The 25,708-nt window shown below is 42.6% G+C and overlaps 1 protein-coding gene across 1 annotated transcript in view; it reads left to right on the top strand.

Moving 5' to 3' along the window:
- Positions 1-25,708, top strand: part of SRFBP1 (serum response factor binding protein 1) — an 86,171-nt gene that overhangs the window by 50,341 nt on the left and 10,122 nt on the right. The window lies entirely within an intron of this gene.

The following is a 25,708-nucleotide window of genomic DNA, read 5'->3' as shown; positions in this document are numbered from 1 at the left end:
AAAATGTTTCTGCTATTTTCATAGGGTTTTTATGGCAGTTTGTTTGCATATGAAGCTGTTCAAATACTACATACTTACATTAAAAAAAAAAACCGCTTGGATTAAATTTTTTTTTTTTTTAAATGTTTGTGTAACATAACTACAGTAGTGAATTCATGTCTCCCTTTGGCTGGGGCCATGGTACAGCAGACCGTGCGGAGGTGTCCGCACGCTGAGCGAACAGACTGCCTTAAGTCAGTGTTTGTGTCCTTGCGGCGTGCGGAAGCGGGAGGGAGCGTGCGTTGCGCAAGAAATCCGTTCAAACTGATTTCTTGGCGGCACAGGCCGGTCACGTGAGTGGTTCGTCCAATGAAGGCGAACCAGCTTCGTGACGTCTCTGGCACGACCATGGACGGCGCACGGACCATGGCCAAAAAACGCACCCACTTGAAGCGGATGACGTCACAGCCACGCACGGGCGAAGGCACTATGGACCTGGCCCTATACGTTACTCCTGATCATAAATTTATTTAAAGATCAATATTATGCAATTCATTGCTTACTGCTTTTCAGTGATACAGAAGTAATGTTTTATTTGAAGTTTACGTCATGCTATTGCAGTACCTGAAACATCTTTCACTGCTGTAATCAACTACATATTCTCCGTCGAGTATTCTGCCAACCGATTTCCTAGTGTTCCCTTTATATGCAGGGGTGCCCAATTTTAGAAAATGGAAAACATTAATATTTAGTAAAAGTAAGCTTCCTTATATGCTTTTATTTTTGCTTCCAGCGAACATGACTTGAGTGGCTTAGTACTTGGTACATAAATGTTCAAGACGTCGTACTTTTCTTAGACATTGTGTTATGCTACATGAGTAATCAAGGCTACAAATGGTATTGTTTAAAAGATCATAATAAAAACCTACAATCTAGTAGCAAATTATTTTTTACTTTCAACCATACTAGAAGTATTCACTTGTTTTTTTTAAATGCAGTATATGACATTCTGATGCTTGGTTTAACACACTTCATTTGAATGACTCAAAGATTTGTTTCGAGAACAGATTATATTTCAATATGGTTTCTTTCTTTCCCGCAATGGAAATTATTAATAGATTAATACAAATTATGCTACCATGTCAGAATTTCCCAAATCTGTGTTAAAAAAAAGAAGTGTTATTTACTGGAATTGTTTTAAGGTTTTTATAACTGCTGCTAATATTTTACTTTACAAATTGCATTTTTCTCTATCCAGAACTGCAAGTTTTCAAAAGCCAATTTATATTTGTTTTGAAAACGTTACAACAAATTATATTCTTCTGTGCAACACAGTGCAGACACAAATCTTTTTAAATGCTTTTTATACATGTCCCTCGAGATATGGCCACATAGTATATCTGCATAGATTAACTAAAGTTGTAATTTATAATATATTGGCATTGCTAAATAAATACTTAACAGTTTGCCTTTGTTTGCCCTTAAAGAGCTAAAGGGGGACAATGTAAAAGCTATACCATTTTAAGAAAAAATATTGAGGGGTTTACATGAAGATACTGCAATTTGCTCCAAAACGCGCACAAAAATGTCATTTAATATTAAGCACTAGATAGATATTTAATATTAAGCACTCTATATATATATATATATATATATATATATATATATATATATTTTTTTAATTACACCAATTACTACACTTGCCTCTTCCCTGGTGGGTGATTACCTACCGAGTCTTATTTTGGTGTAATAAATGGATTTTACTGCAATTGTAATACTCTTTGTGTCAATAGCCTTTGTTGGTGCTTTAAAATACTTCAAACTACATTTTTTTTTTTATTATTATCCTACTGGAGTGCGCCAGAAATGAACTGCTTTATGGGGTAGTACAGATGCAGCCACCAGTATCCAAACACTTGCCTGCTGAAATACTATGGCTATCTCCCAGTAATGCTGCAACATTTCTGCGAGATTTCTGCAGCCAGACTAAGGCCTCGGTCCCGCTGCGCTCGTTGGCGCGGGCGGCCATGTCGCGAGTTCCCCACCAGCAGGGGAATCCTCGCGAGCCGTCCCGGTCCCCCCTGGCGGCACAGCTGACTACACGCTGTGGCGCGTCAGCCGCTAGGAGACACAAGAGAATGGTGTTTCCTAGCGTTGACGCGTCACGTGGTGTGGCTGTGAGCCAATGGGGAGAGGGGGCTTCGGGAGGAGGAGAGGCTACGGGGAGCGGGGAGGAGTGTGGAGTGAAAGCAGCGTGCGTGCCTGTCTGTGTGTGCCTGAGTGCGTGAGTGCCTGCCTGCCTGTGTGTGTGTGTGTGTATGTGTGTATGTATGAGTGCCTGCGTGTGTGTGTGTGTAGCAGCTCCAGCCCGAGTCCGTGGAGGGAGGGGGGGGGGGAGAGTAGCGGGTCCCTCCTGCAGCCCGTGGAGGGAGGGGGGGGGGAGAGTAGCGGGTCCCTCCTGCAGCCCGTGGAGGGAGGGGGGGTGAGTAGCAGCTCCCTCCTGCAGCCCGTGGAGGGAGGGGGGGGTGAGTAGCAGCTCCCTCCTGCAGCCCGTGGAGGTAGGGGGGGTGAGTAGCGGCTCCCTCCTGCAGCCCGTGGAGGGAGGGGGGGGTGAGTAGCGGCTCCCTCCTGCAGCCCGTGGAGGGAGGGGGGGGTGAGTAGCGGCTCCCTCCTGCAGCTCGTGGAGGGAGGGGGGGGAGAGTAGCGGGTCCCTCCTGCAGCCCGTGGAGGGAGGGGGGGGAGAGTAGCGGGTCCCTCCTGCAGCCCGTGGAGGGAGGGGGGGGAGAGTAGCGGGTCCCTCCTGTCAAACCTCCCACTCCCGCCCACCTCCCGCTCTGGCTCCCGCTCCCTACAGACCGCATATCGCGGTCTGTGTATCTCAGCGCACCGCCTGTCAGCAGTGCGGGTGCGCTGACTCTGGGAGCGGGGCCTTAGCCTAATGGCCCATCGGATTACCACAGTGGTGGTTCAATTCAGTTTGAATGGGACTGCCAGGAAGCCCCAGATTTTCCAAGGCTGCATCGGTATCTCTCATATATACCCCTATCTCTGTTGTACTTAATATGTTAATATTGCTGCTTAAATGTTAAGCAGATCTCACAGAAGCAGAGGTTGAAGCCGCCTGCGTCCTTTCAGATTTGATGGAAATAGATTGGAAGATTGCACTAGTTAAAGGCTGTAATTCAAATGTTAACCTTTGAAACAGTTCCTAATGTATTTCATTATTTCTATTTCATCTTCCCATTTTCCTGTCTGACCTGTCCTACCCATACCACACGAGCTTAGTAATGACTCAAACACACTGTAAAATAGAATTCCCTGTACAAGTACAGTATATGATGCATCTTTCCGTATTTCTTCATGTTCTTTATCCACTCAGATGTCTTGTGAGGATTCTATTCCAGTGAGTCAGTTTTATTACAACTTTTCTGACTCAAATGAAGGTTTCCTTGTAAACTTAAATTAACGATTTTTTTTTAAAGATTATTATTGTATTTTCTTTTAAATAACATGACAAATGCAGTTGACCTATAATGCAAAATACCATTTGTGTATAATTCAACCACAAATCATTTCACATTGGTTCTCTGGAACCTGGCAATGAAGTATATCCATGGACTTTTTTTTTGTTGGATTAAGTTATGTCAGTGTTTCTTAAGCCTCTCGTCAGGCAACCCAAGTGAAACCATATTTGAGTAGTAATTCATTAATTACTAGTCACAGGTTTATGATATTTGGGATGTGGGATTGGAATGTTATCCCCAGAACTTGGTCTGACTGTAGGTCCCAGAGAAAAGAGTATTTTATGATGTGCGATACAACCATGTGTGATTTAATGATTAGACTCAAAGGGGCAAAGTGTTATGGGTTAGTTATCAGTACCTGCGTATTGTGAAAATTTTCTCATTTCTAATTATTTTAATCCATCTAAGGAAAGGGCAGGGAGACTGACCTTGCATCCCATATAAACATTGAATTTGACATTAAAACAAGGTCTATAACTTAGACCTTGCACATGGTTTCCTGTTCAAACAAGGTGCATGCTGCATGTTGGGATTCTTGTGTGACAAAGAAATTGATAGTGTTTATCTTTAGTGAAGCAAGTTCACAAAAAGGCTCTTGATGAAGTAAAGGTGAAATATGCACTTGCGTGAAAGAGCCTGAGCTCAGGCACTTAAAGGTATCTTTTCCTCCTTGCCTCCACATAGAATGGCTTTCCAAGGAAAAAAACATACCTTCTTGGAAAGGTAAAAAAAAAAGGCTTCTTTATACGTATATAAAAATCAGGTACAACTCCTATGACAGAATCCACACAAAAACGGAGCCAGCTGATGAGTCTTCCCACCCCTCCTCGGTTGCAGCGACTGTCCTCTCCGTTCCAGCCGACGTCTGACGTTACTTCCGGTTTCTTGGGTGTTCCACTCTTTCTGGTCACCCTCTTCTTTCTCTAGAAGAATTTTGTTGCCAGAACCGATACTTTGCTACCTCCTTTTTAATATTCGTTTTTTTTTTAATATATACAGGTAAACCCCGTTATACCGCGATTCGGTTATAACGCGGTTTTCCCGTGGCTACCGTTTTAAAAATAAAAAAAATTTAAAAAAAATTGCGCACTGCACACACTGCACACACTGCACACACTCTCACTACACACACTGCTCACTGCACACACACTGCTCACACTGCTCACACTGCTCACACTGCACACACTGCACACACTGCACACACACTGCTCATTGCTCACACTGCACACACACTGCTCATTGCTCACACTGCACACACTGCACACACTGCACACACACTGCTCATTGCTCACACTGCACACACTGCACACACACTGCTCATTGCTCACACTGCACACACTGCACACACACTGCTCATTGCTCACACACACACACACACACACACACACACACACACACCCTCCCAATACACATATACATAAATCAGCCTTACCTTGGGGATGATTGGTGAGGCCTGTGGCTGCAGGGGGAGGGGGCGCTGCATGCCGGTGGGGGTGGTGCTGCGGTGGAGGGGGGTGATGGCTGCGGGGGCCCCCGATGCTGCGGGGGCTGGTGGAATGGCCCGGTGCAGCGCGGGGGGGCAGGTAGGTGGGGGTAGGTTGGCGGTATGGCCCGGGGCGGGGGGTGGGACGTCATTGTGCTGTGGGGGGGTGGCGGGCGGGGCCCTGCGCTGCGGCGGAGTGGCAGGACGACCCTGCGCTACGGCGGGGCGAGGGGGCCCGGTCCTGCGAGGGGGGGTGATGGTGCTGGGGGAGGGAGGTGAGGGAGGTGACGGTGCTGGGGATGGGGGGGTTGATGCTGCGGGGGTCCAGGCGGCTGATCACCTGTTCCCCAAGCCTCCCTCTCGTGCTGGAGCTGATGACTTCCGGCAGACCGGCACTGTCGATAGGGAGACCAGTGCCAGTGCAGTTTTTTTTTTTTAAACATATACTGTACTGTATTAAATTAACGGGCACGGCCCTTTGCCCTGGGAGGGAGAGGGAAGGGGCTGGGAGGGATAGGGAGGGGGCTGGGAGAGGGAGGGCGGAGGCATGTGGCCCGCATGTAGGGCTTCCGGACACCTCTTCCTTCCCTCCTCACTCCCTCCCGAACAGGCGCTCGGCGGCCATTTTTTTTAAAATTAGCGCGACCCCGTTACTAACGCGGTGGTCTCGGGGTGGACCGAGGTATAACGGGGTTTACCTGTATGTATGTATGTGTATATATATATATATAGATATATATATATATGTATATATATATATCTATATATATATATAGATAGATATATATATATAGATATATATATATATATATATATAAACAACATTACCATTCTCTCGTCCGGTAAAGTGCAGTCTTTCTTTACCGGACGAGAGAATGGTTATGTTGTTTTTCTATTATTTGAGACTAGCACATGTCTATATGCACCAGTACATTTAGTGCAAGCTGTGATGTTTGTTTTTATTTTTATATATATATATATATATATATAATTTCACGGGTCATAATCCTGTTTATCTCTTTTGTATTTACTCTGTTTCATTTCCATTACTTCTCTTTCAATTTGATTTAGTTTATCTTTTAATTTTATCTCTAATAACTACTTCATCAGAATGTTCCATTTTTTTTCTAGCCTATTTTGAATTTCTATTATATTTAGAGATTGTCTTCTATGCGAAATAAGAAGATGCATAATTTGGAAAGAGCAGTTATCTAGAATGCAGTACCATTCATTAATGAAAACATCATCATAATTCAAGTCAAATGTTGAGGATTTAAAAATGCAAAGCCTTTTTTTTTACCTTTCCAAGGAGGTATGTTTTTTCCTTGAAAAGCCATCCTGTGTGGGGGAAAATATACCTTTGAGTGCGTAGGCCCAGGCACTTTCATGCAAGTGCATATCTCACCTTTACTTCATCTCAAGCCTTGTTGTGAACTTGCTTCACTGTTGTATTTTCTTTCTCAATTTTTTCTGAGGTGCGCTAATTTTTTCCTGGACACTATTTCACCTGTAACTGGGAACAGTTCCTCTTTCATGCAGCACTCATTAATTAGGTTTATTATAGGCCACCACATTGGTAGCGCTTACTTTGTATATTGTATAGTGTTTATCTTTGTTTTAATTTAATTTAATTTTTTTCAAATGAAATGTGTAAACCCTCTCCCTTGTGGTAGGATACAGGCTTTTCACTGGATAGTCCTGGATATGAGAGCCTCCTCCTGTAGCACTCTAGTGTTTTTTATTCTACCTTCGGTCCGACGCAGGTTCTGGCAGGCGTGCTGTACGAGCTTGAGGAATGTCCCAGTACTCGCACTTGGGCAGAGGTATAACACAAGCATCTGCACGCTTTGGCGGAAGTGCGTTTGGTGCAGTCACGCACTAGTTGTTCACTATGTTGTCACTGCAGTGCCAGAGCTAATATTCTTGGCTGGAGATTCCATGTGCTGCTAGCAGGGTCTGCTTGTAATGGGCAAGCAGAGATCCAACAGCGCCTCTTGACCTGCAGTTAAGAACTGTGAAGTGGTTTGCTTCTTCTATAGTACTGTATGCCTTTCAAGATCCATCTTTCATCTTTCGGTCTTATGTATATACATTTCATGTTCTATAATAGAAGCTTGCATTCATGCCTTTTATAACAGTTGGTAGCAGTTTGAAACCTGAGCAACAGTTCCCTTAAGTCTGCCAATGGGCAAATATAACAGACATTGTAGGATATAGCACCTCACTTAATATCCTCTTTAATTCTCATACAACAATTGAGAGTTGGCATTTATGAAGTGCAGCAGTTAACTTAAGTATGCCTATCACCTCGTGCAGCTGTCCATTTAATTGTGCCAATGGTGCAGAAGTACCTCGTGCAGACGTTTGCGTGAGTTTGCCAAAGGTCATACATACAATATGTAAAGTAAGCCGTAGTTATTTTGAATCTGCCAAAAAAAGGACACTATTAGTTCATTCTTTGTTTAGGCAACACTTATGACCACAAGATGTCTAATCCAGATGCTGACGAGAACCAGAATATTTTACCCCCGCCTTCTTTGATGGTTCCAAAGCCAGCAAAGAGCCTATTAAAATAAAATAATTTAGCATGTCTTGATTGAAAAGATACTTTGCCTGGTTAAATACAAAAGGGAGTTATGTGCGAGAGATATTGTAAAGCTCACTCGAGAACATTTATCCCGAGACTGTGGCAAAATGTTTTAATAGATGAAATCTTTAATGCAAGACACACTGGATGCCTGTAATCAATCCATGCAACAATCAGTAGAAATATTAGTGTCCGGATGGAAAAATCGAGTGGAACAACTCCTACTCATTCCTTCCACTTTACATCCTGAGTTGCCTCAAGTTCAGCCAGAGGAGTCCGACCTCCAAAGATGCCTCCTATATTAAACTGGTGACATGTGAGTGCAAACATTTGGCGTTTGTTGGGATCACCCATTTTTCACAAACCTATTACACTGCATATTTTTTATTCTTTCTATATTCTTCTTTTGTGGAACAATCTGTGACTGCACTCACCATTTTTGAAAAAAGTATCTATAAATACTGCACAAGCAGTTCGTTTTGCAGTTGAAGCAGTAACACACTTGTCAAGTGTATATTTATATGGATTCACTTTAACATTATTAGATCACTTTATATCGCATTTTCAATTATTATTTGCTACACTGGTAGTAGCACTTCTAACATGTACCTATTTACAAATCTAATAACTAGATAACAATTCAGACTAAAATATTTTTTTACATTCTCTATGAACCAAGAAATAGTATTTCTGTCACTGTCCAAATCCAAAGAAGGACAAATAATTACATTTCTTGGATTTAGTTACAGTAGCTGTTAATTTGCTTTCAGAGGATCATGGAGAAAGTCAAAAGGTATTTATATTGTGTACAATCTTTAATTTCTAGATGACTAAGAGAAGCAATTTCCCTGGAATATTCTTGAATGGAGAAAGTAGCTCCCCAATGAATTAGAGATTATTCCACTATGGCTGTTTAGCTCTGGAGATCCCCTCTTGTTCACCTAGGAGGGAAATAATGATTCATTTTTTTTCTGGCTGTTTTATACTTATTACCATTTCTTTTTTCCTTCATTGAAACCATCTCTCTCAACCTAGTTTTAAAAAATTAAATTAAAAAACCATTGTGTTGAAGATTGTTTTTCATTCTCTTTTTGTACTAAAATATTCCTTGTCCAGGCTACCATGGCACCTATATAGTGGAGTAGCCATGCAGCTGCCATGCAAGTTTGTGTGTGGGGCCTGGTAAGGGGAAGGACCACGTTGTTGGTACCGATGGAGCTGTGCTTGTCCATTGAAGGAACAGTGAATGAGAACAGTATAATAACATAAGGGTAAAAGGGGACGATAGACAGCACTCTGATAGTGTTAAATTTATGCAATTGCAGGGTGCACGGAACAAAAGGGGACCCTTATTCCCCTGTATAGTACTAACAAATCTACGTAAGTACCAGCACTCACTGTCTAATACAGGGGTGGGGAACCTTTTTTCTGCCAAGGGCCATTTTGATATTTATAAAATCATTCGAGGGCCATCCAAAATTATCAACTTAAAAATTAGCCTGCTATATTTGGTCAAACATTTAATGAACTCACCCCTAATATGATGGCTCGAACTGCTTCTCTTTGGGTGACTGACTGACTCTTGGGTGGTGGGTGACTGACTGACTGTGGGTTGGTGTCTGTGCGCACGCAAATGCACACACACGTGCACACACACACAGACATCGGGCAGGGGGTAGGGAAATCAGACTCTCAGACCCACTCTCTCTCTCAGACTCTCAGACCCACTCTCTCGCTCAGACTCTCAGATCCACTCTCTCTCAGACCCGCTCACTCTCAGACCCACTCTCTCTCTCTGACCCACTGTCACTCAGACTGTCAGACCCACTCTCAGACTGTCAGACCCACTCTCAGACTGTCAGACCCACTCTCAGACTGTCAGACCCACTCTCAGACTGTCAGACCCACTCTCAGACTGTCAGACACACTCTCAGACTGTCAGACACACTCTCAGACTGTCAGACACACTCTCAGACTGTCAGACACACTCTCAGACTGTCAGACACACTCTCTCTCAGACACACACACACTCTCTCTCTCTGAGACACACTCTCTCTCAGACACTCTCCCTCTCTCACACACACACTCTCCCTCTCTCAGACACACACTCTCCCTCTCTCAGACACACACTCTCCCTCTCTCAGACACACACTCTCCCTCTCTCAGACACTCTCTCAGACACACACTCTCCCTCTCTCAGACACACACTCTCCCTCTCTCAGACACACATTCTCCCTCTCTCAGACACACTCTCCCTCTCTGACACACACTCTCCCTCTCTCAGACACACACACTCTCTCTCTCTCTGACACACACACTCTCTCTCTCTCTGACACACACTCTCGCTCTCTCTCTGACACACACTCTCGCTCTCTGACACTCTCCCTCTCTCACACACTCTCCCTCTCTCACACACTTTCCCTCTCTCAGACACACACTCTCCCTCTCTCAGACACACACTCTCCCTCTCTGACACACACTCTCCCTCTCTCAGACACACACTCTCCCTCTCTCAGACACACACTCTCTCAGACACACACACTCTCTGACACACACACTCTCTGACACACACACTCTCTGACACACACTCTCTCTGACACACACTCTCTCTGACACACACTCTTTCAGACACACACACTCTTTCAGACACACACTCTCTCTTTCAGACACACTCAGACATACACACTCTCTCTGACACACTCTCTCTCTCTCTCAGACACACACACACTCTCTCTCTGACACACACACTCTCCCTCTCTCAGACACACACTCTCCCTCTCTCAGAGACCTCTCTCAGACACTCCCTCTCTGACACACACACTCTCTCAGACACACACACTCTCTCAGACACACACACTCTCTCAGACACACACACTCTCTCAGACACACACACTCTCTCAGACACACACACTCTTTCAGACACACACACTCTTTCAGACACACACTCTTTCAGACACACTCTCTCAGACATACACACTCTCTGACATACACTCTCTCTCAAACACACACTCTCTCTCTCTCTCTCTCTCTCTGACACACACACTCTCTCTCTCTCTGACACACACACACACTCTCTCTCTCTCAGATGCGCACACACACACTCTCTCTCTCTCTGACACACACACTCTCTCTCTCAGACACACACACCACTCTCTGACACACACACTCTGACACAGGATACAGTAGAAGGTAAGGCGGTGCAACTGCCCAGTGGTGAAGATAACAGACCGGGACCACTCAGATAACTGCAAAAGCTTTAATGGCACAAAAGCAACATAGACCCACTCTTATGCGTTTCGCACGACTTGGCGCGCTTTATCAAAGAGTACCAGGGGGCGTGGGGCTCCCTTCTTTTCCACTCTCTAACACACACAGGCTCTCTGACACACACACTCTCTCTCTCTCAGACACACACACACACTCTCTCTCTCTCAGACACACACAGGGGGAGGGAAATCTGATCGGGGGGGGGGGTCGGAGCAGGTTCCCTCCACAACTGCTGCTCGGTGTGGGGAGAAGGAGGACCGTGTAAGTGCCCATGGGGGGGAATCTGAGCAGGGGGGATCGGAGCAGGTGCCCTCCTCCGCAACTGCTACCCGGTGTGGGGAGGAGGGCCGTGTAAGTGCACGGGGGGGGGGAGCGGAACAGGGGAGAATCGGAGCAGGTACCCTCCACAACTGCTGCCCGGTGTGGGGAGGAGGAGGAGAGGCGGTAGTGAGGTGTCTCTCCCACCGCAGACTCGTTCTTCTATCCCCCAAGCCTCTTATACCCCCTCCTCCCCCCCCATCCCCCACACCTCTTATACCCTCTCCCCCCCGGAGCGCTGCTTACCCACGCCGCCCTGGTGATACTCAGGTCCTTAATCACCTCAGGCGGCTGCTGCCACACACAGACAGTGACACACACACAGACAGGGGCAGTGACACACACACACAGACAGTGACAGTGAGACACACAGTGACACACACACACACACACACAGTGACAGTGACACACACACAGAGACAGTGACAGTGACACACACACACAGACAGTGACAGTGAGACACACAGTGACACACACACACACACACACAGTGACAGTGACACACACACAGAGACAGTGACAGTGACACACACACACAGACAGTGACAGTGAGACACACACAGAGACCGTGACACACCCACAGAGACAGTGACACACCCACAGAGACAGTGACACACCCACAGAGACAGTGACACACACACAGAGACAGTGACACACACACACAGACAGTGACACACACACAGACAGACAGACACACAGTGACAGTCACACACAGTGACAGTCACACACAGTGACAGTCACACACAGTGACAGTGCCAGACACACACAGTGACAGTGCCAGACACACACAGTGACAGTGCCAGACACACAGTGACAGTGCCAGACACACAGTGACAGTGCCAGACACACACACAGTGACACACACACACACAATAAGCCCACCTCTGTAAACACACACACTAATAAGGCCTCTCCCCCCTTGGGGTGGGTAAGGTGTCTGGGAGGGGGTATAAGGGGGCATGTGGGTTACCTGGGGCCCGTGGATGGACTGCTGGAGCTGCATAGGTAGCCAGTGCAGCTGAGAGACTGGCAGGCCCGCGGAGCCTAAATTGAGGGACAGAGGGGCGGGGCCTAAAGGGAGGGGCGGAGCCTAAGGAGCCCGGCATTACTGGAGGAAAGAAGGGAGGGGGGCAGTGCTGTAGGAAGAGGCGGGCCAAAAAAAAATCTTGGCAGAGTGACAGCACGGGCAGCCAATCAGGAGAGGGGGAGTTTAAATTTTTATTTTTTTTAAACCATTCTTGCAGGCTTGCTTCCCGGGGGCCGGACCAAATGATTTCGGGCCGGACGTTCCCCACCCCATGTCTAATAGATAAATGATGAAAACAGTTTTAATGCAGAATAAACATTTAATAATAAAACGAACCAGAAATAAATAAAATGTGTTTGCAGAAACCAGTATCACAAATGGGCATGTCACAAAGTGAGGGGTGGGTGGGGGGGGGGGGGGGGGGGGGAAGGAAAAGAGGAAAAAACATGAAACACAAGGAATATACACAAAAAACGGAGAACGGAAAGTATGCTAGGGGGGCGACGTTTCGAGGGACTACCTCTTCATCTGGCCCATTCCCCCTGGTCCAAAAGGTCCCAGAGGTACTTCCCTAAGCCTCCCTTCCCCTATAACTGGTCAAATCAGGCACCCCTGAAAATTGATAGCAAACATACAGTGTAGGCTAAATACAGCTAAACAGCTAATAGCAGGGCAATACATATACAAATATACCCCAACCGCCCCAATAGAGCGAGGCGGTGTGGCTGCCCGGCGGCTGGCCGGACTGCGGGGGGCCCAGCATTTGCCACCGGCAGGTCACAGCAGTTGCCACCGGCTCTGCCCCGTTGCTGGAACCTGTCTGTCCCACTCTGGCTGCTCGCGCGTACCGGGCCTCCCTCTCGCACCGGATGCTTAGCCCAGCTGACTTCCGGCACTGCCGTCAGAGAGTCTCCTGCTTTCTGTCTCTTTCCTCCCCTCCTTGCTGTCTCTCCTACCTTCTTTTATAATCGTTGAATAACTGCCCTGTACGGAAACGTGTGTGTGTGTGTGTGTGTATATATATATATGTATATATATATATATATATATATATATATATATATGTGTGTGTGTATATATATATATATATATATATATATATATATATTGTATTATATACACTGTTATATATTATAGTTATACACGCACACAAATGTATACTTTGTTCCTGGCTAGCACTATATTGGGGCTATCTATCACTCTTCCAAAGTTGACCACAATAGCACGATAATCAATGTTCCACAATAGAAACAGCCGAACTAATCCCAGAATATTGCAGAAACATTCTGGTGAGCCGTTTATCATAAGGAGACGTTTCACATTATGGGAATGCCATTATACAGCCTAAACTGCTAATGTATAATCTCTGGTGCTTCCTCACTGCTTCTCTGTCTAGAAATTCATTGGTAAAAAGTAGAACATCTATTGCATAGATATATTTTACTAGCACAGATGGACAGAAAAATGTAAAACTAGTACGAGCTTAACCTTTTCATGTGGTTGCTTGAAATGGAAGTAACGCATGGTATATAAAAACCACAGTTTCCTGAGAACTTTCCATGGTAAAGACTAAACGCTAAAGTTTAAACAAGGATAACTGGTTTCCAACATATAACTGATTTTGCAACCAAATGTTGTTTTGTTTTGTGTACACTTTAGTGTAAAACATTTTTACTTGTGACAAGTTTAACAAAGAAACCTTGTTTTTGAGAGATTAAAAAAACCAGCATGAATTTGTGGTTTAAATCTGAATTTAAGAAGCATTTCTGTCTCCTCTCCTTGCTGTCTCTCTGTCTTCTCTCCCCTTCTGTCTCCTCCCCCCTCCTTACTCTCGTTGCTTAGCAACCCTGTAACAGCTGAACCTTTGTACATACATATATACCATTACCCCCTCATCCTCCCTTTCCTTATCCCTATTAATTTTGTATCCTTCCCCATTCACCTTGATGATAATTTATGATTTTTATTTTCAAAATAAACTGTTAAAACAATAAATATGACCCACCATCAATATATCTACCAAGCATTGTGAGATGTAACAATATAAAAAATAAATAGGTGTACAGTAAAAGCAATTATCTGAAAAATAAATACATTTTTGGTTGGGAAAAAAAACAAAAAACATTTTTATGTTAATTACAATGTGGTAGCCCACAGGAGCGCAAACGTTTCCAGCTGCGCCCCCCTGTCTGGCCTGTGCCGAAGCTGTGCCCCTCCCCCCCATCTAGTCGCGTCACGGAGTCACGTGCCGTCAGGTCATGCGACCTGCGACGTCATTTGACGCCGGTCACGTCACATGACCCCGCGGTGTCATCTGACGTCACGATGCCATAGAGACGCGTCACAGCATCTGAATCCCGGCAAGTGTTTTTTTTTTTTTTTGCGCAGGGGTCTCGCGCGATACCCCGGCATTAATTTAAATGCCTGGGGGAAGAGTGCGGGATCTCTGCAACAGCCCGCGCCAGCAAAATCTCCCACCGCCCCGGGGGGTGCGCCCCCCATTTTGCGCACAGCTGTGGTAGCCAATACCTATTTTTGTTTTTGACCTATTACATTTTGAATAAAGCATCATATGAAATGCTTCTTATATTCAGATTTAAAGCGTGAAACCACAAACCCCTGCTGTTTTTTAATCTCTCAAAAACAAGGTTTCTATGTTAAACTTGTCACAAAGGTAAAGTTTTTACACTTGGGTGCAACCTTTTTTCTTTTTATATATTTATGTTTGCAAATCAGTGATATGTTGGAAACCAGTTATCCTTGTTTAAACTTTTTACATTAAGTGTTTACCAAGGAAAGTTCTCAGGAAACTGTGGTTTTCATACACCATAAGTTACTTCCATTTCAAGCAACCACATGAAATAGTAAAGCTCACATTTGTGTGTGTGTCACTATAATATAGAAGTGCATGAATGATATGTATGGCTTGTGTATGTTTCCATACAAAGGTTCACCTGTTACAGCGTTGCTAAGCAAGAGACAGCAGCAACAGAAAGAAGGGGAGAGGAGACGGATGACAAGAAGGGAATGGAGAGCAGTGTGCACATAGGGCAGAAGGGAGTGCTGCCATGACAGAGGGGAGGGCAGATAGCAAGGAGGGGAGGAGACAGATGAGATGAGTAGGAGAGGAGGGAGTGTAGAGTGCACAGAGAAAAGGAGCACACACAGTAAGGCAGGGCATGATGGAGGAGAGAGTAAGGCCTAGGACATAGTGAATGGAAGCTCGCTGAGGCGGGCTGAGCCGCGCTGAGCAGATGCACAAACCCCCTGCATCTCTCATCAGGAGCGGCTATAGTTTCCCCTTCCGCATGCGCGCTGATGCGTGCGGAGGCTCAGAAAATTGGAATAGACAGGGAAGTTTCAAATTTGGCGCTCGGGAAGCGTAGGAGCGGTCATGTGACCGCTCCCATCAAATGGGAGCGGGGGCCTAACCCCGCCTCCCGCTCCGCCTCCGCCCCCAGAGCGCGCTCACTGTCGCGCCTGCAAGGACTGGAAAAAGCTCAATTTTCAGCAGGCGAGGCAGAACAGAAGCGCGCCTCAGCGAGCTTCAAGTTACTATGTCCCAGGCCTAAGGTTGGGAAGAGGGGACAAGAGACAGGAAGGCATTACAGGGAGGGGTGAAAACAAAGATTAATAACCTTTAAGATCTGCTAGGTTGGCGTATGTTATGTTATGCCGGGTACAGCTAGTAGTATAATATTTGATACATTTCAGTGCAGTCATAAAAAATATATATACAGTATGGTACACTATATATGTTTAGAATAAATAACAAGAATAAAGAGAAAAAAGTAAGTCCATGATAAATGTAATGCTTCAAAATGTTAATGAGGCATTACTGGTGAAAAATAGCGTGTGTGTGTGTGTGTGTGTGTGTGTGTGTGTGTGTGTGTGTGTGTGTGTGTGTGTGTGTGTGTGTGTGTGTGTGTGTGTGTGTGTGTGTGTGTGTGTGTGTGTGTGTGTGTGTACAACTAATTCAAAAGTCCATCATGAAAAATGTAGAGTGAATTAAATTAGAAAAAAGATTTTTTAGATAATGTAAAATACAGTCCAAAATATAAATAGTGTGCTCAAATTTAATGTAAATGATAAAAAAGCAAAACTGGTGATACGGAAATGCTGCATGTTTAAATAAGAGAATATAAGAAGCGCGTGCTCCCACAGAGTGGGATTCATTTCATTGTAAATGAGGCCGTTAAAACAAAGGATTGATTGCACTCTCATTTTGTGCAAATAAAAACAGCTTCTCTGTCAAATGAATGGTTTAGACAGGATATTGAAGAGGCTCTCCTCCGGTCTGAGGCCATGCTTATCGTCCCGGCGACGCGATACGCAAAACATCGCGTCAAAACAAGTGTATTGAATCCGTCATGTACACCTATAGGAGCAACACGGCAGAGCGATGGCTTGGTTCGCTGGAAGTCAATGAAAATGGATTTTTCAGTGACCGCAGTGTTATCAATTTATATTAACTTGTGCCATCATCATCAACACTGAAATTGATTAGCAGTGTCTTATCTGTTTAATGTGGCTGTCATGGTTTCCTACAATCACATGGTAGGTTACCAAGACAACAGAACCCTTTAAATATGTAGTTTCCACTGATGAAGGGGCTATAGCGACGAAGCGAGTAGGGAAAGAACAACTGATCATTCAGTAAGCAATGTCTGAAACAAACAGTCACCTGTTAAGAAGGCAGAGGTGCACTCGGAACAAGCGTTCAACAGCGGAACAAATGCTCAGACCGGAGGAGAGACCCTTCAATAGCCTGTCTAAACCACTCATTTGACAGAGAAGCTGTTTTTATTTGCAAAAAAATCTTTTGTTTTAATGGCATCATTATTAAATCGCAGAATCACACTGTGGGAGCATGCACTTCTTTTCTTTCGTACACTGTTTCAGTATTACTTTGCATCACTAGGGAAAGAGATCCTTGCTGCAGCAGTCTGAGTAGATGTATCAAAGTTTGCACCAATAAATGGTGCAGAGGTCCGTTAAATCAACCATGTCTTAGGTGTCTTTCAAGAGATTAGTGTTAGATGGAGGAAGCTCAAACAGCAAGCTTCGTACCTACGCCAGTGACGCAAATCAAAAACATGTGAGGGGGCAAATTGTGGTACTCCATGGTGGTGTTCATGGAGTTTATGAGATTAGCATATATTGTTTCGATTTACAGTACTATCCATTCCAAGGTTTAAAACGTGTTTATTTTTATAATTCATGTACTCAAGTATAGCACAACATGCAGTTATTCAGTCGTTTAGAACGCAGCATTCCCTCATGTTTATTTTCAGATTCGTCAGACGTTTGTGGATTGTGTGTCTGAGGAAATGAAAGCAGAACGCTAGGTTGCAAAATAGAAGTGTAGTTTGTGTTTTTGGACAGAACATAGGGATAGCATTGTCTGAAAAAAAACTGTATTTTCTTACGTACAGTCTCTTGACTAAATAGAAAAGTACATGGGCAAATATGAGGTGATTGCTCTGAGGGATTCTGATGACATAATAAACTAGGATATCAATGATTCAGTGTGTTGTTGTCAAACTTACTTGAACCTTTATGTGGAATTACAAAGGCATTCTTGTTCAAAGCATTTGTATTTATTTTGTTTGGTCATGCAAGGTGTTTGTCATACTACAAAAAAATGTAAATAAACATATTGCTTTAATTGAATTTCTTTTCATTTCACACATTTCCTTTGACAATTGACAAAAGCCATAACTAAATGATAAAATTCATATTCTTGAGTATTGAGTCAATTTTCCAAAACTATTTTAGAATTCTGAACAGATTGGTGCATGTACACACCAAGAATAACATGTCGCATTTAAAAATAATACATATCCTACACAACAAGCCTGTATTCATTAACAAATTGGAATTACTGTCCATTGACCACAACCACAAAATGAACTCACAAATGGGGTTATTTATTAATGTACTATAGTGAAGATTAGGGCATTATGGCACAGAATCATCCATTGACTTAAATGGGTGTTTCTGAGATAGTGCCCCCACTCAGCACTATTGCACATTAACCTTCAAGGTGAAGAGATGCATGGACTTCGATATGTTATATGATTTTATCTAAAAAATAAAACTACTGTTTATGTTCTATAGGAACATATATAGTGGCAAGAATAAGTCTGTGAACCCCAATGATAAATACAGAAATTCCATAGGTTTTCCATGATACTGTAACTTTCTTGAATCAAAACTAGTTTCTTCTTAAATAGACAATAGAGTTTATATTAACGAATTCCATGTCTTTTGAAACGAAATTATGTATGAATTAGACAAGCAATGAGTATTTAGAAATCAGGGTATGTGCAAAAGTAAGTGAAAACCTGGTTTTATCAGCTAAATTAAAAGGGATACTTAGAATAGTGTATAAATAATTAAACACAAACAAAAAAGAGGGGAAACCTCGCTCAGCTAATATATGGAGATGGGGATGGTGCTCCTCTGGGTAAAGTTAAGTACAATATACTGTGTAGAGACAAGTAAACCCCAGTGTGCAACCCCACCCCAGTGTACATCTGCATTGCCCCAAAGGCGGACAGCCTGAGGCGCAGCCAAAGGGTGTGAGCCGTTTGTGCCGTTCACTGCTATTTGGTGATGTTAAAGCTGCTCTATTTCAATCGGAAAATCACAAGCCCTTTATCCCCTGTACCCAATTTTCAAACTCTCTCTGTCCATGAAATGTCTGTGAAGTGACTGTATAACCCTGTTCTTTTAATGTAACCATGTATTTTTATAACTCTATGCCCAGGACATACTTGAAAACGAGAGGTAACTCTCAATGTATTACTTCCTGGTAAAACATTTTTATAAATAAATAAATGGGCACTCTCCCCCCTTAGTGGATGTATTGTGACATTATTAAAAGCAACTTTATTAACCTAATCATTAAAATATGTACTGAGTGAAACGACGACGCAGGACTGTAACCTTCAACACCTGTTGAATCAATGTTTAACAACCTCTGGTACAATGACCAGTGGAGAAAAATAGGCCACCCCGTTAGTAGGTATTGGGGGTAAGAGTGTATAAACACCATCAATTAACATCCTAATATGTAAAGCCAATATACTGTACTAGTATAGACCTCTATTTGCCTGGAAGTGACATACATGTGAATTCTAAGTCCTTATTCTGAGTCTTATATACAAGGCATAAAGTAGGTAAGTAATATCTTATTTTAGGTACCAAGAAAACAATACAGACCGGCGCCTAGAAGGCGCCGGTCTGTATTGTTTTCTTTGTGTCTTTCACTAACTGTGTTTGGGTTAGTTTTCCTGGCAGCCTTGCCTCACCATTGTGTTTATAAATTTGTTGTTCAATATTAGTATTGCACATTTATACATTTTTAGCGCTGTATACACCAAAAAAAATTTCCTTTATTTTAGGTACCGATATAGTGAGTATTATATAAAACATATAACCGATACCATAAATTGATATGCTGATGTTCTTGGCACACAAAAATCTTCTTTTTTTGAGTCATACAATTGTCAGTTGTTCAGGTAAACCGTCCTGTCACATATGTAGCTGTTACAGGGTTACTCTGGGTCAATGCCCTATAGTGAGCTGGTATTACCCTATTAGGATCAGGTCACCAGTGTTGTGTAATGATAAACAGCACAAACCTTAGTGATATATATTTCAGCTTCTATGGAGTATACATGCCAAATCTTATTGGACATGAGCAGATGTGTAAAGATGGGTAATCCACTAATACAGCAGTGCGCAAACTGGAGGGCGCGGGGTTTACAGAGGCCCCGCGAGCTTCTCTAGTGCACTTAAATTGAGTGCCGGGAAAGCGGCGAAGGCCTCTGTAAACCTTACTGTGGTTCCGCCGGCATCTGGAGACGCATCACCATGGCAACGCGGTGTCAAATGGCAACGTGATGTCATGATGCCCAAACGCCGGAACCAAGGTAAGTGGGAGGGGGAGCGTGGAGAGAAGGACAGCCGGCAGGAGGGTGCAGGGGGAAAATATTGCGCTCCCCTGCACTAATATATAGTCGGGTATGATAGTGTATATGTGTATATGTGTATATATATATATATATATACAGTGGTTGACAAATCACCAAAAAATCTACTTGCCACACAAAAAAATCTACTCGCCACCTAGTACCAAACGTGTGCTGCTTGGGCCAATATTTACTCGGCCGGGGTTTAAATCCACTCGCCCGGGGCAAGCAAATGTATAGGTTTGTCGAACACTGTATGTATGTATGTATGTATGTATGTATGTATGTATGTATGTATGTATGTATGTATGTATATATATATATATATATATATATATATATATATATATATAAAAATATAAGAAAAAAAAGCGCCAAATCCTAGTGCATTACTGTGCAAAAATCGATATATTTAATTCCCAAAAATCTCAATAAAAATGAACTCACAAACATAAAACAATTAAAAGCATTGTATGAGTAATACTCATGCTCCTAGGACCAGGAAACGCTGCTTTGCTGTTGAAGTCCCTCCGTGGCTCCACTGGAACAGATAGCTGCCTCCGTTGTTCACTGCCTGCAGGAACTGACGAATCAGGCACTCCACGATGGTCTCTCCCCCGGTGCACACCAACCAGTTGCTTTTTAGTTCCCACCGGGGACGGTTGAAGTCGCGGACCAGCGGATGACGTCACGGGAACCGTTCTTAATACCGGACCGGTATAGATATTCAGCAATTCAATTGCAAGCGTTGAAAAGTCCACTGCACACCTTCCCTACGCGTTTCATCTGATTAACAGACTTCTTCAGGGGATCACACAAGCGCAGACCCTCATTGTATATATATATATATATATATATATATACATACAGGCATACCCCGTATTAATGTACGCAATGGGTCCAGACATGTATGTAAGCGAAAATGTACTTAAAGTGAAGCACTACCTTTTTTTTCCCTTTTATTGATGCATGTACTGTACTGCAATCGTCATATACGTGCATAACTAATGTAAATAAGACATTTGTAACAGGCTCTATAGTCTCCCTACTTGCGCACAGCTTCGGTACAGGTAGGGAGCCGGTATTGCTGTTCAGGACGTGCTGACAGTCGCATGCGCGAGATGCCGTTTGCCTATTGGGCGATACGTCCTTACTCTCGAGTGTACTTAAAGTGAGTGTCCTTAAAGCGGGGTATAGTAGCGATGGAGTCTCCGGGAAGCGCAATATATGTAAAAAAGAATACAATGGTGATAGTGCAATATTGTTAGGGTAAAAATGGATAAACTCAAATAAAGATGACACTGCTCTCAATATATACTCACAAACATGTGAGGTTTTGCAGGCACATAAAGGTATCTTTTAAGGCGTTCTTATTAGTCACTCAGTCTCCAGGAGATGCAGAAGTCAATGTAGCCCCGTATATATGGACTCCCAGGAACCTTATTAAAAGATACAACTGGACATAGTGCAGACTGTATGTATAATTTATAGAAGGTAAGTAAAACAAGTTTACACTCACATGGTTTCAAATATAGTTAAGCATTTAGATCTCAATGGATCTCTCCGGCCGGGTGGATGGTATCTCAGCTTCCCCTCTCTCGTGGCGTGCGTTTCACCGGTGCGTTCCAAACACCGGAAGTGATGTCATCTGCCGCGTCCACTTCCTGGGGTTCTGGCCGTCTCAGGGATAGAGCGTCACTCTACGCGTTTCACCACATAGGTTTCATCAGGAGTGACATTCTATTACTTAGTAGGGATATATATACCCTAAGTTATGTTCTCATTGGCTGGTAATTCACCTGATTCTATTAGAGTTGATCATATATACTTAGGACTATAATGAGACTGGAACAAGACTCTCTCTGTATTGCATATATTATAGAGTCATCTATTAACAGTGTTCTGGTGTAAATCACAGATTATTAATACAATTCATCATAAAATACACATTTTTATACAATCAATTGAAAATACATATGTTTATTTCGTCCTCAGACCACAATCAATATTAAATTTTTTAAAAACATTATAAAATTAATTAAAAAAATTCCCAATATCAAAATTACTAAAATCAGTATACAAATTTAAAAAACAGCAATATTAAAAACAGGTATTAGAAAGGGGATGTCCCTATTCTATGGGGAAAAGTGGACAGTGCATAACATTATTCGTTTTGGCAAAGGCAATTTCTAAAATGAAAGCAAAAACAAAGTGTTAATTCATTTACAGTCACAGAAAAGGTTTCAAATCGAAGTCTAGATTCAAACCGGACGGAGACATAGTTTTTAATTCAAACATCCAGAATGATTCTCTTTTAATCAATGCTGTGTGTCTGTTTCCCCCTCTCCAATGGGGCATAACTTGCTCAATAGCTTTAAATTTTAACCCTTTAGGGTCCGCGTTATGTACCATCAGAAAGTGGTTTGGAACACTATGGGTTGTCCTTTTCCTTTTTATGTTACCTATGTGTTCCAAAATGCGTGTTTTCAAGGGTCTTATAGTTTTCCCTATATCTTGTAAGCCACACTCGCATTCAATCAGATAAATAGCAAAATTGGATCTACAGTTTAAATAGTGTTTTATATTGTATACCTTCTTAGTGATATTTGACTGAAAGGTATTCGTGTTTTTACAACTGTAATGGCAGGCAGTGCAAAATTTACAATCAAAGAACCCTTTTGGTGGTTCTAGCCACGTGGGTTTTTTTATAATTGGAGAACCCCTCAAAGCGCTAGGTGCTACTAGTTTCTTTATATTTGGTGCTTTCTTGTACACCATTTGAACTCTGTCAGGTAGAGAGGTACCTATGATGGGATCATTCTTTAGGATAGACCAATGATTGTTCAGTATATTATTTATTTTATATGCATCCCTATTATATTGGGTAATGAAGGGTACCTTTAAATTGTCATCCCTGCTAACTTTTACCTTAGGGGTTAACATATATTCTCTTGATACTTGTCTTGTTTTATCTAATGCGTTTTGAATGACACTGGGTTTGTAATTCCGCTCTGAAAACGTTCTGGACAATATATCAGATTGTTCTTCATACACCTCATTATCAGTGCAGTTTCTTTTAAGTCTGCAGTATTGGCCATATGGAATATTATTGATCCATTTATTTAAATGGCAACTTGACTTCAGGATGTAATTATTCGCGTCTACTTCTTTGAAGAAATTTTTTGTTTTAATAGCATTATTTTCTATATATATAGTTAAGTCCAGAAAGTTCACAGTAGGTGGAGGTGAATTTAAGATTTAAATCATTATTATTCAGCTATATAAAAAATGTGTCTAAATCCTCCAATGTGCCCTTCCAAACAAAGACAATATCATCAATGAACCTCCGCCATGTGACCAAATTCGCACCCAGACCTATCCAAGACCATATATACAGATCTTCCCACATGGCCATAAGTAGGTTTGCATAACTGGGTGCAAATTTGGTCCCCATGGCGGTTCCACACAATTGTAGAAAGAACTCGTCATCAAACCAAAAGAAATTTTTTGTTAAAACAAATTGAATACATCTGATGAGGAATTCTATCTGTACCCCTGGTAGTTTCCCCTCCTTCTCTAGGAACATTTGTACCGCCTTGCAGCCATCCTCGTGCTGTATGGATGTATACAAGGCTGTTACGTCAGTGGTCACCAATGTGTAGTTATCCTGCCACTCTATGTTCCTGAGGGCCCTGATTGCATCACTGGTATCTTTTAAATAAGATTTTTGTTTTTTCACACTATCCTGTAGATAGCTATCAATAAATTCTGACAGGTTTGCCGTTAATGATCCTATCCCAGATATTATTGGTCTCCCTAGGGGGTGTATAATATTTTTATGGATTTTTGGTAGGAAGTAGAAGACCGGGAATATTGGATCCTGCACGTATAGGAACTGATATTCATGTTCCTCCAAAATTCCCAGTCTTCTACCATCCTCCAGTAGGGCTTGAAGTTCCTTTTTGTAAAGTATTGTAGGATTAGACTTCAATTTTTGATAGGTTATTCTATCACCCAATATTTTCTTTGATTCTTGCATATAATATTCATGATCCATAATTACAACACCCCCCCCCCCCCTTGTCTGCTGGTTTGATCACAATTGTTTTGTCTGTTGTTAAACCTTCTAACGCTATTTTTTCTTCTCTAGTCAGATTGTTGTGCTGCCTATCTTTGTTGTTACATAAAGATTCTAAATCCTTTGTTACTAGTTGAAAAAATACCTCAAGATGATTTCCCTTAGCAAATTTGGGAAAGAATTGTGATTGAGGCTTAAATTTCGAGTGAATAAAGTCTGGATTGTCAGTATTGGGAATTGTTGGATTGATATTTTTATTTTTATTTACCCAATTCCTAGACTCTACATCTTTATTCATAAAAAACCTTTTCAAAGTTAATGTTCGTAGAAATTTATGTGTGTCTACATAAAGACCAAATTTATTTGGTCCAATGGTGGGAGCGAATGTGAGTCCCTTTCTAATCACTTTATTTTCACTGTCTGATAATTTTTTTTTACTTAGGTTAAAAATGTTTTTAGTGTTTACTATATTTACTGTATTTTTCTTGCCTTTCCGTAATCTCCCCCCTCGTCTCCCTCTGACATGCGTCTTTTGTTTCTTTGAACAAGACCTGGTTTCGGAATTGTTAGGGGGTGGAATGGGTTCCTGGTTTCCCAAGAACTCATACACCCCCCTTGTGCCAAAAAAGAGGGAGAGGGTGACTCAGTTGGGTGACCCATTTTTAATTTTTCCTTCCCAGAGGATTCTATAATATCTTTAATCTCCAAATGTTTGGTTTTCTCTTTAGATTTCCCCCCAGTAGATGAATGTTTAGTATCATTAAAGCGGGGTATGCCTGTATACACTATCTAGTACCATGTACCTCCATTGTATCTGAAGCAAATCACTGTGAGTAAAGTAAATGATATCCTATACTTGAGTATGATCCAGTTTAACTCAGAAGTGTAGCCACATAGCCTGTTGTTAACCTATAGATACATATAAGTGAAAATAGTTACTTGTAGCAATAATAAAAGGGTATTATGCGAAACAGGTTAATGAATACCACAATGGTGATATTAACATTCTACGATTTATAGTAAAGAATGTCCAAGAGTAAACTCCAAGAAAACCGATGCTACTAAAATTGTGCACATATAGTATCCGTAATAGATCCAAAATAAAACAGGATAGATAAACTTTAAATGCACTCCCGTTCAGCGTCCCAATAAGACATCCATAAAGGTGTATAAGTGAGTAACACTGTGTACAAAGGACCGTCCCTCGGGAAGGGGCTAGAGTGTGGTAGGGAGAGCCCAAGTGCCCGGTACAGCCGTATCCCCTGCAAGGGAACTATACGCGGCTAATCACCGCGGCCCTCCTCCACTGCACCTCACATACCCAGCGTCAATACACAGTAACAAATCCCCAGCACACGAGGAGTACTCACGGTCTTGACACGCCGGGCTCAAGCTCCCAAATGAAAACACGGTGCCGCTGATTAGGTATGCAATGACGCGTGCTCCAGCCAATAGTAAAGGCAGAT

Source organism: Ascaphus truei, chromosome 1 (assembly GCF_040206685.1).
Source record: "Ascaphus truei isolate aAscTru1 chromosome 1, aAscTru1.hap1, whole genome shotgun sequence".
In the NCBI taxonomy this organism is placed as follows: Eukaryota; Metazoa; Chordata; class Amphibia; order Anura; family Ascaphidae; genus Ascaphus; species Ascaphus truei.
Note: the sequence above shows the minus strand (reverse complement) of the source record. Positions and strands in the feature narration are given on the sequence as shown.